Source organism: Syngnathus floridae, chromosome 10 (genome assembly GCF_059516105.1).
Source record: "Syngnathus floridae isolate MCC-2025c chromosome 10, RoL_Sflo_1.0, whole genome shotgun sequence".
In the NCBI taxonomy this organism is placed as follows: Eukaryota; Metazoa; Chordata; class Actinopteri; order Syngnathiformes; family Syngnathidae; genus Syngnathus; species Syngnathus floridae.
This window is the reverse complement of record NC_142422.1, coordinates 16,584,742-16,597,254: the sequence shown is the minus strand read 5'-3', so window position 1 is coordinate 16,597,254 and position 12,513 is coordinate 16,584,742. Positions and strand designations below refer to the sequence as shown.

The following is a 12,513-nucleotide window of genomic DNA, read 5'->3' as shown; positions in this document are numbered from 1 at the left end:
GGGGAGTCTGGAAACGATGTGACCTTTAAGCAGCCTTTCGAAGCACTTCATCATAACCGGAGTCAGTGCAACAGGCCGGTAATCATTAAATGAGGTGATTTGAGGTTTCTTCGGCACCGGAATGATGGAGGCAGTCTTAAAGCACGCCGGCACTGTGGCTTGGCCCAGCGAGGTGTTAAAAATGTCTGTGATGACCCCAGCCAGATGACTTGCACATTCCCTGAACACACGCCCAGGAATGTTGTCGGGGCCAGGGGCCTTACAGGGGTTGACTCTCCTCAGGGTCTTCAACACATCGGCGGAGTCAAGGCAGAGTACCTCCTCTTCCTGATGGGGGACAGTTTTAACTGCTGGAGTGCCGTTTAGTGCCTCGAACCTCCCAAAGAAGTTATTTAGACCATTTAGAAAGTCAGCATCAACTACACCCACCGGGGGGGGGGGAGGGTGAGTTGTAGTCTGTAATCGCCCGTATGCCTTGCCACATACTCCTGATGTTTTTGACGTCGTGGAAACGATCCTGAAATTTTCGACTGCGGTCTCGCTTCGCTATCCTGATGGCACGGTTCAAGTTGGCTCTCGCTGTCCTCAGTGTCTCCTTGTCGCCAGACTTGAAGGCAGAGTTCCGCGCTCGTAGCGTTTGACGTACCTCCTCAGTCATCCAGGGTCGTTGGTTGCCCCGGGTGATGATATTCTTAGTGGTGCTGACGTCCTCGGTGCATTTGTTGATGTAGGCTGACACAGTCATGGCACACGCATGTCTAATCTACATCGGGAAAACTGGGAGGGAGGGAGGGAGGCAGGCAGGGAGGCAGGCAGGGAGGCAGGCAGGGAGGCAGGCAGTGTCTGTCTGTTGAGGTTTTCACCTTGTTCTTCTCCTGCTGAAGTTCTAACTGGACGTCCATCAGTTTGGTTCTCAGCTCGTCATTGGCGGCCTGAAGGGCGTCCGTTCGCTCCGCCTTGGCCCGCCCTGCCGGAGCTCGTTTGGACATCTCTTACTCGAGTCTCGCCCGGTCGTCAGTCAGAGATCACAACATTTGTACCTGGAGAGCACAAACGCAGCGCTGTTTTCCACTGGCTTCGAACTCAACTTCAATCGGTTCCGTAACTTACAACATCATAAACATAGAACTAGCTTGACTTATTCATTGAATAAATGCATTTGGTTCTTCAAAACTGCATCACGCAACATAGCGTGACCGAGACGGCCGTTATCCACCTGCGTGAAGTTATTTGGTGAAATGAATGAGATGTTTAAGACACCATCGTTCTGTCTCTATGTAGATGAAGGTAAATAATCGATTGCTGAAGGTCCAAAGGTGTTGTGATAAACAAATAAACATATTAGTGATTAGTGACATATTTGTGATAAACATATTAGGCAGGATAATCACATATGTTAACGTGACTGCCCACACTGTATTTATTTATGGTTATTTGTTAAATCGAGTACTGTTAGACATGAAATAGGAAGTGTTTAACATAAATGGAAGACGAAAGGGGTACTCACCATTGTAGCTCCTGCTGGTCAATGATACGAGCCTCTTCTTGCAGTGGAAAACATACAGCCAACAAACACCGTGGAACCTAAAGGAATGAAATTAAACATTAACATTTAGCCTCAACCAACATTCACAGATACAACGCAACGCAAACTACACAAACGTAAATCTTTTTAAACACAATGAGTTGTACTTACCGTGTACGCTCTAGACGGTCCACTTGCAAGCGGAAAATAAAGATATTTCTGTTGATAATCGTCGTGTTTGTATCCGGTGTCTCGCTCAAGGCCATTGCGCCCACAGATTTGAATTTTGGCGAGAGTTCAGCCTATTGACGTCATTTCCGCGGTGTAATACCCGTATATCTGAAACGGCAAAGTTAAGAGTAGAGTTAAATAAAGTTTTTAGTCAACGCAATAATTTACAACCGTTGACCAGTCGAAATAATCGTCGAAATTTGGCGTCTGTGGCTGGAAGCAGACGCCGAGTTCGACATTCCTCCCAAACGCCACACTCCCTTGCTTTTCAGGGCTAAAAAAAAACAGTTGTAATTACCTTGTACGCTCTAGACGGTCAAGTTGCAAGCTGAAAACAAAAATATTTGCCTTGTTAGTCATCGTGTTACTAACAGCTGTGTCTTGTTTGCCAGAACTGCCGCTTTCCTACTTCCTGTTGCAAGCCACGCCCACGGATTATAATTTTGCCGTGAGTTCCGCCTATTGACGTCATGTCCGCGTCACATGACTGCGACGTAATATTATCTAAAACTGTTTGTGCGGTATTGTGTTGTTCTGTGCGGTATTGTGTTATTCTGTGCGGCGTCGTGTTGTTCTGTGCGGCGTCGTGTTGTTCAGTGCGACGTCGTGTTGTTCAGTGCGGCATGGTGTTGTTCAGTGCGGCATGGTGTTGTTCAGTGCGGCATGGTGTTGTTCAGTGCGGCATAATGTTGTTCAGTGCGGCATAATGTTGTTCAGTGCGGCATGGTGTTGTTCAGTGCGGCATGGTGTTGTTCAGTGCGGCATGGTGTTGTTCAGTGCGGCATAATGTTGTTCAGTGCGCCATAATGTTGTTCAGTGCGGCATGGTGTTGTTCAGTGCGGCATAGTGTTGTTCAGTGTGGAAAGGTGTTGTTCAGTGCAGGATGGTGTTGTTCAGTGCGGCATGGTGTTGTTCAATGCAGGATCGTGTTGTTCAGTGCAGCATAATGTTGTTCAGTGCAGCATGGTGTTGTTCAGTGCGGCATGGTGTTGTTCAATGCGGCATGGTGTTGTTCACTGCGGGATGGTGTTGTTCAATGCGGGATCGTGTTGTTCAGTGCGGCATAATGTTGTTGTGCAGGATGGTGTTATTCAGTGCGGCATGGTGTTGTTCAATGCAGGATCGTGTTGTTCAGTGCAGCATAATGTTGTTCAGTGCAGCATGGTGTTGTTCAGTGCAGGATGGTGTTGTTCAATGCGGCATGGTGTTGTTCACTGCGGGATGGTGTTGTTCAATGCGGGATCGTGTTGTTCAGTGCGGCATGGTGTTGTTCAGTGCGGCATGGTGTTGTTCAGTGCGGCATGGTGTTGTTCAGTGCGACATAATGTTGTTTAGTGCGGCATAATGTTGTTCAGTGCGGCATAATGTTGTTCAGTGCGGCATGGTGTTGTTCAGTGCGGCATGGTGTTGTTCAGTGCGGCATGGTGTTGTTCAGTGCAGGATGGTGTTGTTCAGTGCGGCATGGTGTTCAATGCGGCATGATGTTGTTCAGTGCGGAATGGTGTTGTTCAGTGCAGGATGGTGTTGTTCAGTGCGGCATGGTGTTGTTCAGTGCGGAATGGTGTTGTTCAGTGCGGCATGGTGTTGTTCAGTGCGGCATGGTGTTGTTCAGTGCAGGATGGTGTTGTTCAATGCGGGATCGTGTTGTTCAGTGCGGCATGGTGTTGTTCAGTGCGGCATGGTGTTGTTCAGTGCGGCATGGTGTTGTTCAGTGCGGCATGGTGTTGTTCAGTGCGGCATGGTGTTGTTCAGTGCGGCATGGTGTTGTTCAGTGCGGCATGGTGTTGTTCAGTGCGGCATAATGTTGTCCAGTGCGCCATAATGTTGTTCAGTGCGGCATGGTGTTGTTCAGTGCGGGATGGTGTTGTTCAGTGCGGGATGGTGTTGTTCAGTGCGGCATGGTGTTGTTCAATGCGGCATGGTGTTGTTCAGTGCGGGATGGTGTTGTTCAGTGCGGCATGGTGTTGTTCAGTGCGGCATAATGTTGTTCAGTGCGGCATGGTGTTGTTCAGTGCGGCATGGTGTTGTTCAGTGCGGCATGGTGTTGTTCAGTGCGGCATGGTGTTGTTCAGTGCGGAATGGTGTTGTTCAGTGCGGCATGGTGTTGTTCAGTGCGGGATGTTGTTGTTCAATGCGGGATCGTGTTGTTCAGTGCGGGGTGGTGTTGTTCAGTGCAGGATGGTGTTGTTCAGTGCAGGATGGTGTTGTTCAGTGCGGCATGGTGTTGTTCAATGCAGGATCGTGTTGTTCAGTGCAGCATAATGTTGTTCAGTGCAGCATGGTGTTGTTCAGTGCGGCATGGTGTTGTTCAATGCGGCATGGTGTTGTTCAGTGCGGGATGGTGTTGTTCAGTGCGGCATGGTGTTTTTCAGTGCGGCATAATGTTGTTCAGTGCGGCATGGTGTTGTTCAGTGCGGCATGGTGTTGTTCAGTGCAGGATGGTGTTGTTCAGTGCGGCATGGTGTTGTTCAATGCAGGATCGTGTTGTTCAGTGCAGCATAATGTTGTTCAGTGCAGCATGGTGTTGTTCAGTGCGGCATGGTGTTGTTCAATGCGGCATGGTGTTGTTCACTGCGGGATGGTGTTGTTCAATGCGGGATCGTGTTGTTCAGTGCGGCATAATGTTGTTCAGTGCAGCATGGTGTTGTTCAGTGCGGCATGGTGTTGTTCAGTGCGACATAATGTTGTTCAGTGCGGCATAATGTTGTTCAGTGCGGCATAATGTTGTTCAGTGCGGCATGGTGTTGTTCAGTGCGGCATGGTGTTGTTCAGTGCGGCATGGTGTTGTTCAGTGCAGGATGGTGTTGTTCAGTGCGGCATGGTGTTGTTTAATGCGGCATGGTGTTGTTCAGTGCGGGATGGTGTTGTTCAGTGCAGGATGGTGTCGTTCAGTGCGGCATGGTGTTGTTCAGTGCGGCATGGTGTTGTTCAGTGCGGCATGGTGTTGTTCAGTGCGGCATGGTGTTGTTCAGTGCAGGATGGTGTTGTTCAATGCGGGATCGTGTTGTTCAGTGCGGCATGGTGTTGTTCAGTGCGGCATGGTGTTGTTCAGTGCGGCATAATGTTGTTCAGTGCGGCATGGTGTTGTTCAGTGCGGCATGGTGTTGTTCAGTGCGGCATGGTGTTGTTCAGTGCGGCATGGTGTTGTTCAGTGCGGCATAATGTTGTCCAGTGCGCCATAATGTTGTTCAGTGCGGCATGGTGTTGTTTAGTGCGGGATGGTGTTGTTCAGTGCAGGATGGTGTTGTTCAGTGCGGCATGGTGTTGTTCAATGCGGCATGGTGTTGTTCAGTGCGGGATGGTGTTGTTCAGTGCGGCATGGTGTTGTTCAGTGCGGCATAATGTTGTTCAGTGCGGCATGGTGTTGTTCAGTGCGGCATGGTGTTGTTCAGTGCGGCATGGTGTTGTTCAGTGCGGCATGGTGTTTTTCAGTGCGGAATGGTGTTGTTCAGTGCGGCATGGTGTTGTTCAGTGCGGGATGGTGTTCAATGCGGGATCGTGTTGTTCAGTGCGGGGTGGTGTTGTTCAGTGCAGGATGGTGTTGTTCAGTGCAGGATGGTGTTGTTCAGTGCGGCATGGTGTTGTTCAATGCAGGATCGTGTTGTTCAGTGCAGCATAATGTTGTTCAGTGCAGCATGGTGTTGTTCAGTGCGGCATGGTGTTGTTCAATGCGGCATGGTGTTGTTCAGTGCGGGATGGTGTTGTTCAGTGCGGCATGGTGTTTTTCAGTGCGGCATAATGTTGTTCAGTGCGGCATGGTGTTGTTCAGTGCGGCATGGTGTTGTTCAGTGCGACATAATGTTGTTCAGTGCGGCATAATGTTGTTCAGTGCGGCATGGTGTTGTTCAGTGCGGCATGGTGTTGTTCAGTGCGGCATGGTGTTGTTCAGTGCGGCATGGTGTTGTTCAGTGCAGGATGGTGTTGTTCAGTGCAGGATGGTGTTGTTCAGTGCAGGATGGTGTTGTTCAGTGCGGGATGGTGTTGTTCAGTGCGGGATGGTGTTGTTCAGTGCGGCATGGTGTTGTTCAGTGCGGAATGGTGTTGTTCAGTGCGGCATGGTGTTGTTCAGTGCGGCATGGTGTTGTTCAGTGCAGGATGGTGTTGTTCAATGCGGGATGGTGTTGTTCAGTGCGGGATGGTGTTGTTCAGTGCAGGATGGTGTTGTTCAGTGCGGCATGGTGTTGTTCAATGCGGCATGGTGTTGTTCAGTGCAGGATGGTGTTGTTCAGTGCGGCATGGTGTTGTTCAATGCGGCATGGTGTTGTTCAATGCGGCATGGTGTTGTTCAGTGCGGCATGGTGTTGTTCAGTGCGGCATGGTGTTTTTCAGTGCAGCGTAATGTTGTTCAGTGCGGCATGGTGTTGTTCAGTGCGGAATGGTGTTGTTCAGTGCGGCATGGTGTTGTTCAGTGCAGGATGGTGTTGTTCAGTGCGGCATGGTGTTGCTCAGTGCGGCATGGTGTTGTTCAGTGCGGGATGGTGTTGTTCATTGCGGCATGGTGTTGTTCATTGCGGCATGGTGTTGTTCAGTGCGGCATGGTGTTGTTCAGTGCGGCATAATGTTGTTCAGTGCGCCATAATGTTGTTCAGTGCGGCATGGTGTTGTTCAGTGCGGGATGGTGTTGTTCAGTGCAGGATGGTGTTGTTCAGTGCGGCATGGTGTTGTTCAGTGCGGCATGGTGTTGTTCAGTGCGGCATAATGTTGTTCAGTGCGGCATAATGTTGTTCAGTGCGGGATGGTGTTGTTCATTGCGGCATGGTGTTGTTCAGTGCGGCATGGTGTTGTTCAGTGCGGCATGGTGTTGTTCAGTGCGGGATGGTGTTGTTCAGTGCAGGATGGTGTTGTTCAGTGCGGCATGGTGTTGTTCAGTGCGGCATGGTGTTGTTCATTTCGGCATAATGTTGTTCAGTGCGGCATAATGTTGTTTAGTGCGGCATGGTGTTGTTCAGTGCGGGATGGTGTTGTTCAGTGCGTTATAATGTTGTTCAGTGCGGCATGGTGTTGTTCAGTGCGGCATGGTGTTGTTCAGTGCGGCATGGTGTTGTTCAGTGCGGCATAATGTTGTTCAGTGCGGCATAATGTTGTTCAGTGCGGCATGGTGTTGTTCAGTGCGGGATGGTGTTGTTCAGTGCGGGATGGTGTTGTTCAGTGCGGCATGGTGTTCAATGCGGAATGGTGTTGTTCAGTGCAGGATGGTGTTTTTCAGTGCGGCATGGTGTTGTTCAGTGCGGCATAATGTTGTTCAGTGCGGCATGGTGTTGTTCAGTGCGGCATGGTGTTGTTCAGTGCGGCATGGTGTTGTTCAGTGCGGCATAATGTTGTTCAGTGCGGCATGGTGTTGTTCAGTGCGGCATGGTGATGTTCAGTGCGGCATAATGTTCAGTGCGGCATAATGTTGTTCAGTGCGGCATGGTGTTGTTCAGTGCGGGATGGTGTTGTTCAGTGCAGGATGGTGTTGTTCAGTGCGGCATGGTGTTCAGTGCGGGATGGTGTCTTTCAGTGCGGCATGGTGTCGTTCAGTGCGGCATGGTGTCTTTCAGTGCGGCATGGTGTCGTTCAGTGAGGCATGGTGTTGTTCAGTGCGGCATGGTGTTGTTTAGTGCGGCATGGTGTTGTTCAGTGCGGGATGGTGTTGTTCAGTGTGGCATGGTGTTCAGTGCGGCATGGTGTTGTTCAGTGCGGTATCGTGTTGTTCAGTGCGGTATCGTGTTTCTCAGTGCGGTATCGTGTTGTTCAGTGCAGTATCGTTGTGTTGTTCGTATTGTGTTTAACACTTAGCCTCTAACACTTAGCCTCTAACACTTAGCCTCTAGCATCTAGAAGGTAAATAAATAGGAAGGAAGGACTCACCGGTGACGTCTTCGCCCACGTCCAAGCGTTGTACTTTGTATTTTCATCCTTCTGACAGTGGAAAACATAGCCAACAAACACCGTGGAACCTAAACGAATGAAAGAAAACTATCATTTGGCCACAACCAACATTCACAGATACAACACAATGTGACGTGCGGGGTTGAGGTTAAAGGTTGAGTGAAGGGCCCTCGTTTTAAACTACTTTTTTGAAAAGGATTGGGAACAAGTAAGACGTATTTAATTTATTTAATGGGAAGTAGTAAGAGCTATTGAATTTAATCTATGTATTATATTCTATTGTATTGTATTCTGTTGTATTCTTTTGGATTGTATTCACACTAACCCCACTAAAACTTCAGCCCACAAAAACTCGCCTCTGGCGCCTAGCCTCTGGCACTTAGCCTCTAACACTTAGCCTTTAACACTTAGCCTTTAACACTTAGCCTTTAACACTTAGCCTAGAAGGTGAATAAATAGGGTTAAAGGTTGAGTGAAGGGACCTCGTTTTAAACTACTTTTTTGTAAAGGAGTGGGAACAAGTAAGACGTATTTAATTTATTTAATGGGAAGTAGTAAGACTTATTAAATTTATTTAATCTACTTTTCTTCCCAGGCAAAATTTGATGTGCTGCAATTCCAAATTTCCAAAGTGAATGAAGGAATGAAGTCCTTTAAATTATGATTTTGTATAAATACTAGGCATTAACACAAAATCGACGGCACAAAATGGGCAGACTTTACTTGTTTGAAAAGGACTGGTTACAAGACAGACTTTTTTAATTTATTTAATGGGAAGAAGACTTATTTAGTTTAATTGATCTATTTTTGTTCCCTGGCAAAATTCGATTTGCTGCAATTCCAAATTTCCAAAGTGAATGAAGGAAAGAAGTCGTTTAAATTATGATTTTGTTTAAATACTAGGCATAGACACAAAATCTACGGCACAAAATGGGCAGACTTTACTTGTTTGAAGAGGACTGGTTACAAGACAGACTTTTCTGATTTATTTAATGGGAAGAAGACTTATTTAGTTTATTTAATCTATTTTTGTTCCCTGGCAAAATTGGATTTGCTGAAATTGTATTTTGCCAAATCTTGCCTTGAGACCTGATAGGAAGTATTAAACGCTTAGTTAAATCAATACAAGTTGGTAATAAGAGCGAGTAATGTTGGTTGAACCGATGAATGAAGGTTGAAAGCAATTTAAATTATGACTTTGTATAAATACTAGATATTAACAGAACATCTACTGCGCGAAATGGGCAGAGTTTACTTGTTTGAGAAGGAGTGGCTTATTCAAAACTAAGATTTATTTAATCTGTTTGTTCCCAGGCAAAATTGGATGTGATGCAATTCCAAATTTCACCACATGATGGTGCCCAATTTTGACTTCATAGGACATATTAAACACTTAGCTTGTTATTATGTTCAAGGTAATCAGATTTGTTTATTATTCTAATGGCCTCTTCAAAACTATTCTGGATTACTACTTTGGATCTATTCTACATTACTTGGCAACAACATACTCTGTAACAGATTAGGCAGTATAATCATATCTGTTAACTTGAGAGTGCCCACACTCAATCTACTTATCGTGATGTTAAATCAATTACTGTTAGACATTATTTGTCTGATAATCTACCAAATCTTTGAATTGAAGAATTTGTGATTTAATTAATAGCTTGTTGTTATGTTAAGGGTAATCAGACTTGTATATAATTCTAATGGCCTTCTTTTGAAAACTATTCTGAATTACAACTTTGGATCTTATATTACTTTGCAACAATCTACTCCGTGACAGATTAGGCAGTATAATCACATATGTTAACTTCAGTGCCCACACTGTATTTATTTATGGTTATTTGTTAAATCAAGTACTGTTAGACATGAAATAGGAAGTGTTTAACATAAATGTTATGGCTACTCACCATTGTAGCTCGCTCCTGGTCAATGATACGAGCCTCTTCTTGCAGTGGAAAACTTGCAGCCAACAAACACCGTGGAACCTAAAGGAATGAAATTAAACATTAACATTTCGCCTCGACCAATTTTCACACGTACAACGCAACGCGGCTACACTTCTGCTATTACAAACGTAAATCTCCTTAAACACAATGAGTGTTACTTACCGTGTACGCTCTAGACGGTCCAGTTGCAAGCAGAAAATAAAGATATTTCTGTTGATAATCGTCGCTGCTCAGTGGCTCACGGCCATCGCGCCAACAGATTTGAATTTTGGCGGAGGTTCGGGCAATTACGTCATATCCACGGCACATGACTGCGACGTAATACCCGCTTATCTGAAACGGCAGTTAAAAGTAGAGTTACATCAAGTTTTCTTGGAACCTAAACGAATGAAAGAAAACTATCATTTGGCCACAACCAACATTCACAGATACAACACAACGTGCGGGGTTGGGGTTAAAGATTGAGTGAAGGGCCCTCGTTTTAAACTACTGTTTTGAAAAGGAGTGGGAACAAGTAAGACGTATTTAATTTATTTAATGGGAAGTAGTAAGACTTATTAAATTTATTTAATCTACTTTTCTTCCCAGGCAAAATTTGATGTGCTGCAGTTCCAAATTTCCAAAGTGAATGAAGGAATGAAGTCCTTTAAATTATGATTTTGTATAAATACTAGGCATTAACACAAAATCGACGGCACAAAATGGGCAGACTTTACTTGTTTGAAAAGGACTGGTTACAAGACAGACTTTTTTAATTTATTTAATGGGAAGAAGACTTATTTAGTTTAATTGATCTATTTTTGTTCCCTGCCAAAATTCGATTTGCTGCAATTCCAAATTTCCAAAGTGAATGAAGGAAAGAAGTCGTTTAAATTATGATTTTGTTTAAATACTAGGCATAGACACAAAATCTACGGCACAAAATGGGCAGACTTTACTTGTTTGAAGAGGACTGGTTACAAGACAGACTTTTCTGATTTATTTAATGGGAAGAGGACTTATTTAGTTTATTTAATCTATTTTTGTTCCCTGGCAAAATTGGATTTGCTGAAATTGTATTTTGCCAAATCTCGATTTGAGACCTGATAGGAAGTATTAAACGCTTAGTTAAATCAATACAAGTTGGTAATAAGAGCGAGTAATGTTGGTTGAACCGATGAATGAAGGTTGAAAGCAATTTAAATTATGACTTTGTATAAATACTAGATATTAACAGAACATCTACTGCGCAAAATGGGCAGAGTTTACTTGTTTGAGAAGGAGTGGCTTATTCAAAACTAAGATTTATGTAATCTGTTTGTTCCCAGGCAAAATTGGATGTGATGCAATTCCAAATTTCACCACATGATGGTGCCCAATTTTGACTTCATAGGACATATTAAACACTTAGCTTGTTATTATGTTCAAGGTAATCAGATTTGTTTATCATTCTAATGGCCTCTTCAAAACTATTCTGGATTACTACTTTGGATCTATTCTACATTACTTGGCAACAACATACTCTGTAACAGATTAGGCAGTATAATCACATATGTTAACTTGAGAGTGCCCACACTCAATCTACTTATCGTGATGTGTTAAATCAATTACTGTTAGACATTATTTGTCTGATAATCTACCAAATCTTTGAATTGAAGAATTTGTGATTTAATTAATAGCTTGTTCAGGGTAATCAGACTTGTATATAATTCTAATGGCCTTCTTTTGAAAACTATTCTGAATTACAACTTTGGATCTTATATTACTTTGCAACAATCTACTCCGTGACAGATTAGGCAGTATAATCACATATGTTAACTTCAGTGCCCACACTGTATTTATTTATGGTTATTTGTTAAATCAAGTACTGTTAGACATGAAATAGGAAGTGTTTAACATAAATGTTATGGCTACTCACCATTGTAGCTCGCTCCTGGTCAATGATACGAGCCTCTTCTTGCAGTGGAAAACTTGCAGCCAACAAACACCGTGGAACCTAAAGGAATGAAATTAAACATTAACATTTCGCCTCGACCAATTTTCACACGTACAACGCAACGCGGCTACACTTCTGCTATTACAAACGTAAATCTCCTTAAACACAATGAGTGTTACTTACCGTGTACGCTCTAGACGGTCCAGTTGCAAGCAGAAAATAAAGATATTTCTGTTGATAATCGTCGCTGCTCAGTGGCTCACGGCCATCGCGCCAACAGATTTGAATTTTGGCGGAGGTTCGGGCAATTACGTCATATCCGCGGCATTTGACTGCGACGTAATACCCGCTTATCTGAAACGGCAGTTAAAAGTAGAGTTACATCAAGTTTTCTTGGAACCTAAACGAATGAAAGAAAACTATCATTTGGCCACAACCAACATTCACAGATACAACACAACGTGCGGGGTTGAGGTTAAAGATTGAGTGAAGGGCCCTCGTTTTAAACTACTGTTTTGAAAAGGAGTGGGAACAAGTAAGACGTATTTAATTTATTTAATGGGAAGTAGTAAGACTTATTAAATTTATTTAATCTACTTTTCTTCCCAGGCAAAATTTGATGTGCTGCAATTCCAAATTTCCAAAGTGAATGAAGGAATGAAGTCCTTTAAATTATGATTTTGTATAAATACTAGGCATTAACACAAAATCGACGGCACAAAATGGGCAGACTTTACTTGTTTGAAAAGGACTGGTTACAAGACAGACTTTTTTAATTTATTTAATGGGAAGAAGACTTATTTAGTTTAATTGATCTATTTTTGTTCCCTGCCAAAATTCGATTTGCTGCAATTCCAAATTTCCAAAGTGAATGAAGGAAAGAAGTCGTTTAAATTATGATTTTGTTTAAATACTAGGCATAGACACAAAATCTACGGCACAAAATGGGCAGACTTTACTTGTTTGAAGAGGACTGGTTACAAGACAGACTTTTCTGATTTATTTAATGGGAAGAGGACTTA

General features: G+C 44.2%; 1 long non-coding RNA gene across 2 annotated transcripts; it reads right to left on the bottom strand.

Annotated features, from left to right (window-relative positions):
* Positions 1-344: 344 nt before the first annotated feature.
* Positions 345-9,867, bottom strand: LOC148392696 (uncharacterized). 2 transcript variants are annotated; one of them, XR_015861020.1, is made up of 8 exons: positions 9,739-9,867; positions 9,538-9,615; positions 7,607-7,695; positions 2,055-2,084; positions 1,697-1,864; positions 1,508-1,584; positions 864-1,040; positions 345-732 (listed from the first exon to the last, which is right to left on the bottom strand). It is a non-coding gene; the product is annotated as an uncharacterized LOC148392696 (long non-coding RNA). The 2 variants fall into 2 exon arrangements; XR_015861019.1 differs by lacking the exon at positions 345-732 and having other exon boundaries at positions 797-1,040.
* Between the last annotated feature and the right edge of the window lie 2,646 nt (positions 9,868-12,513).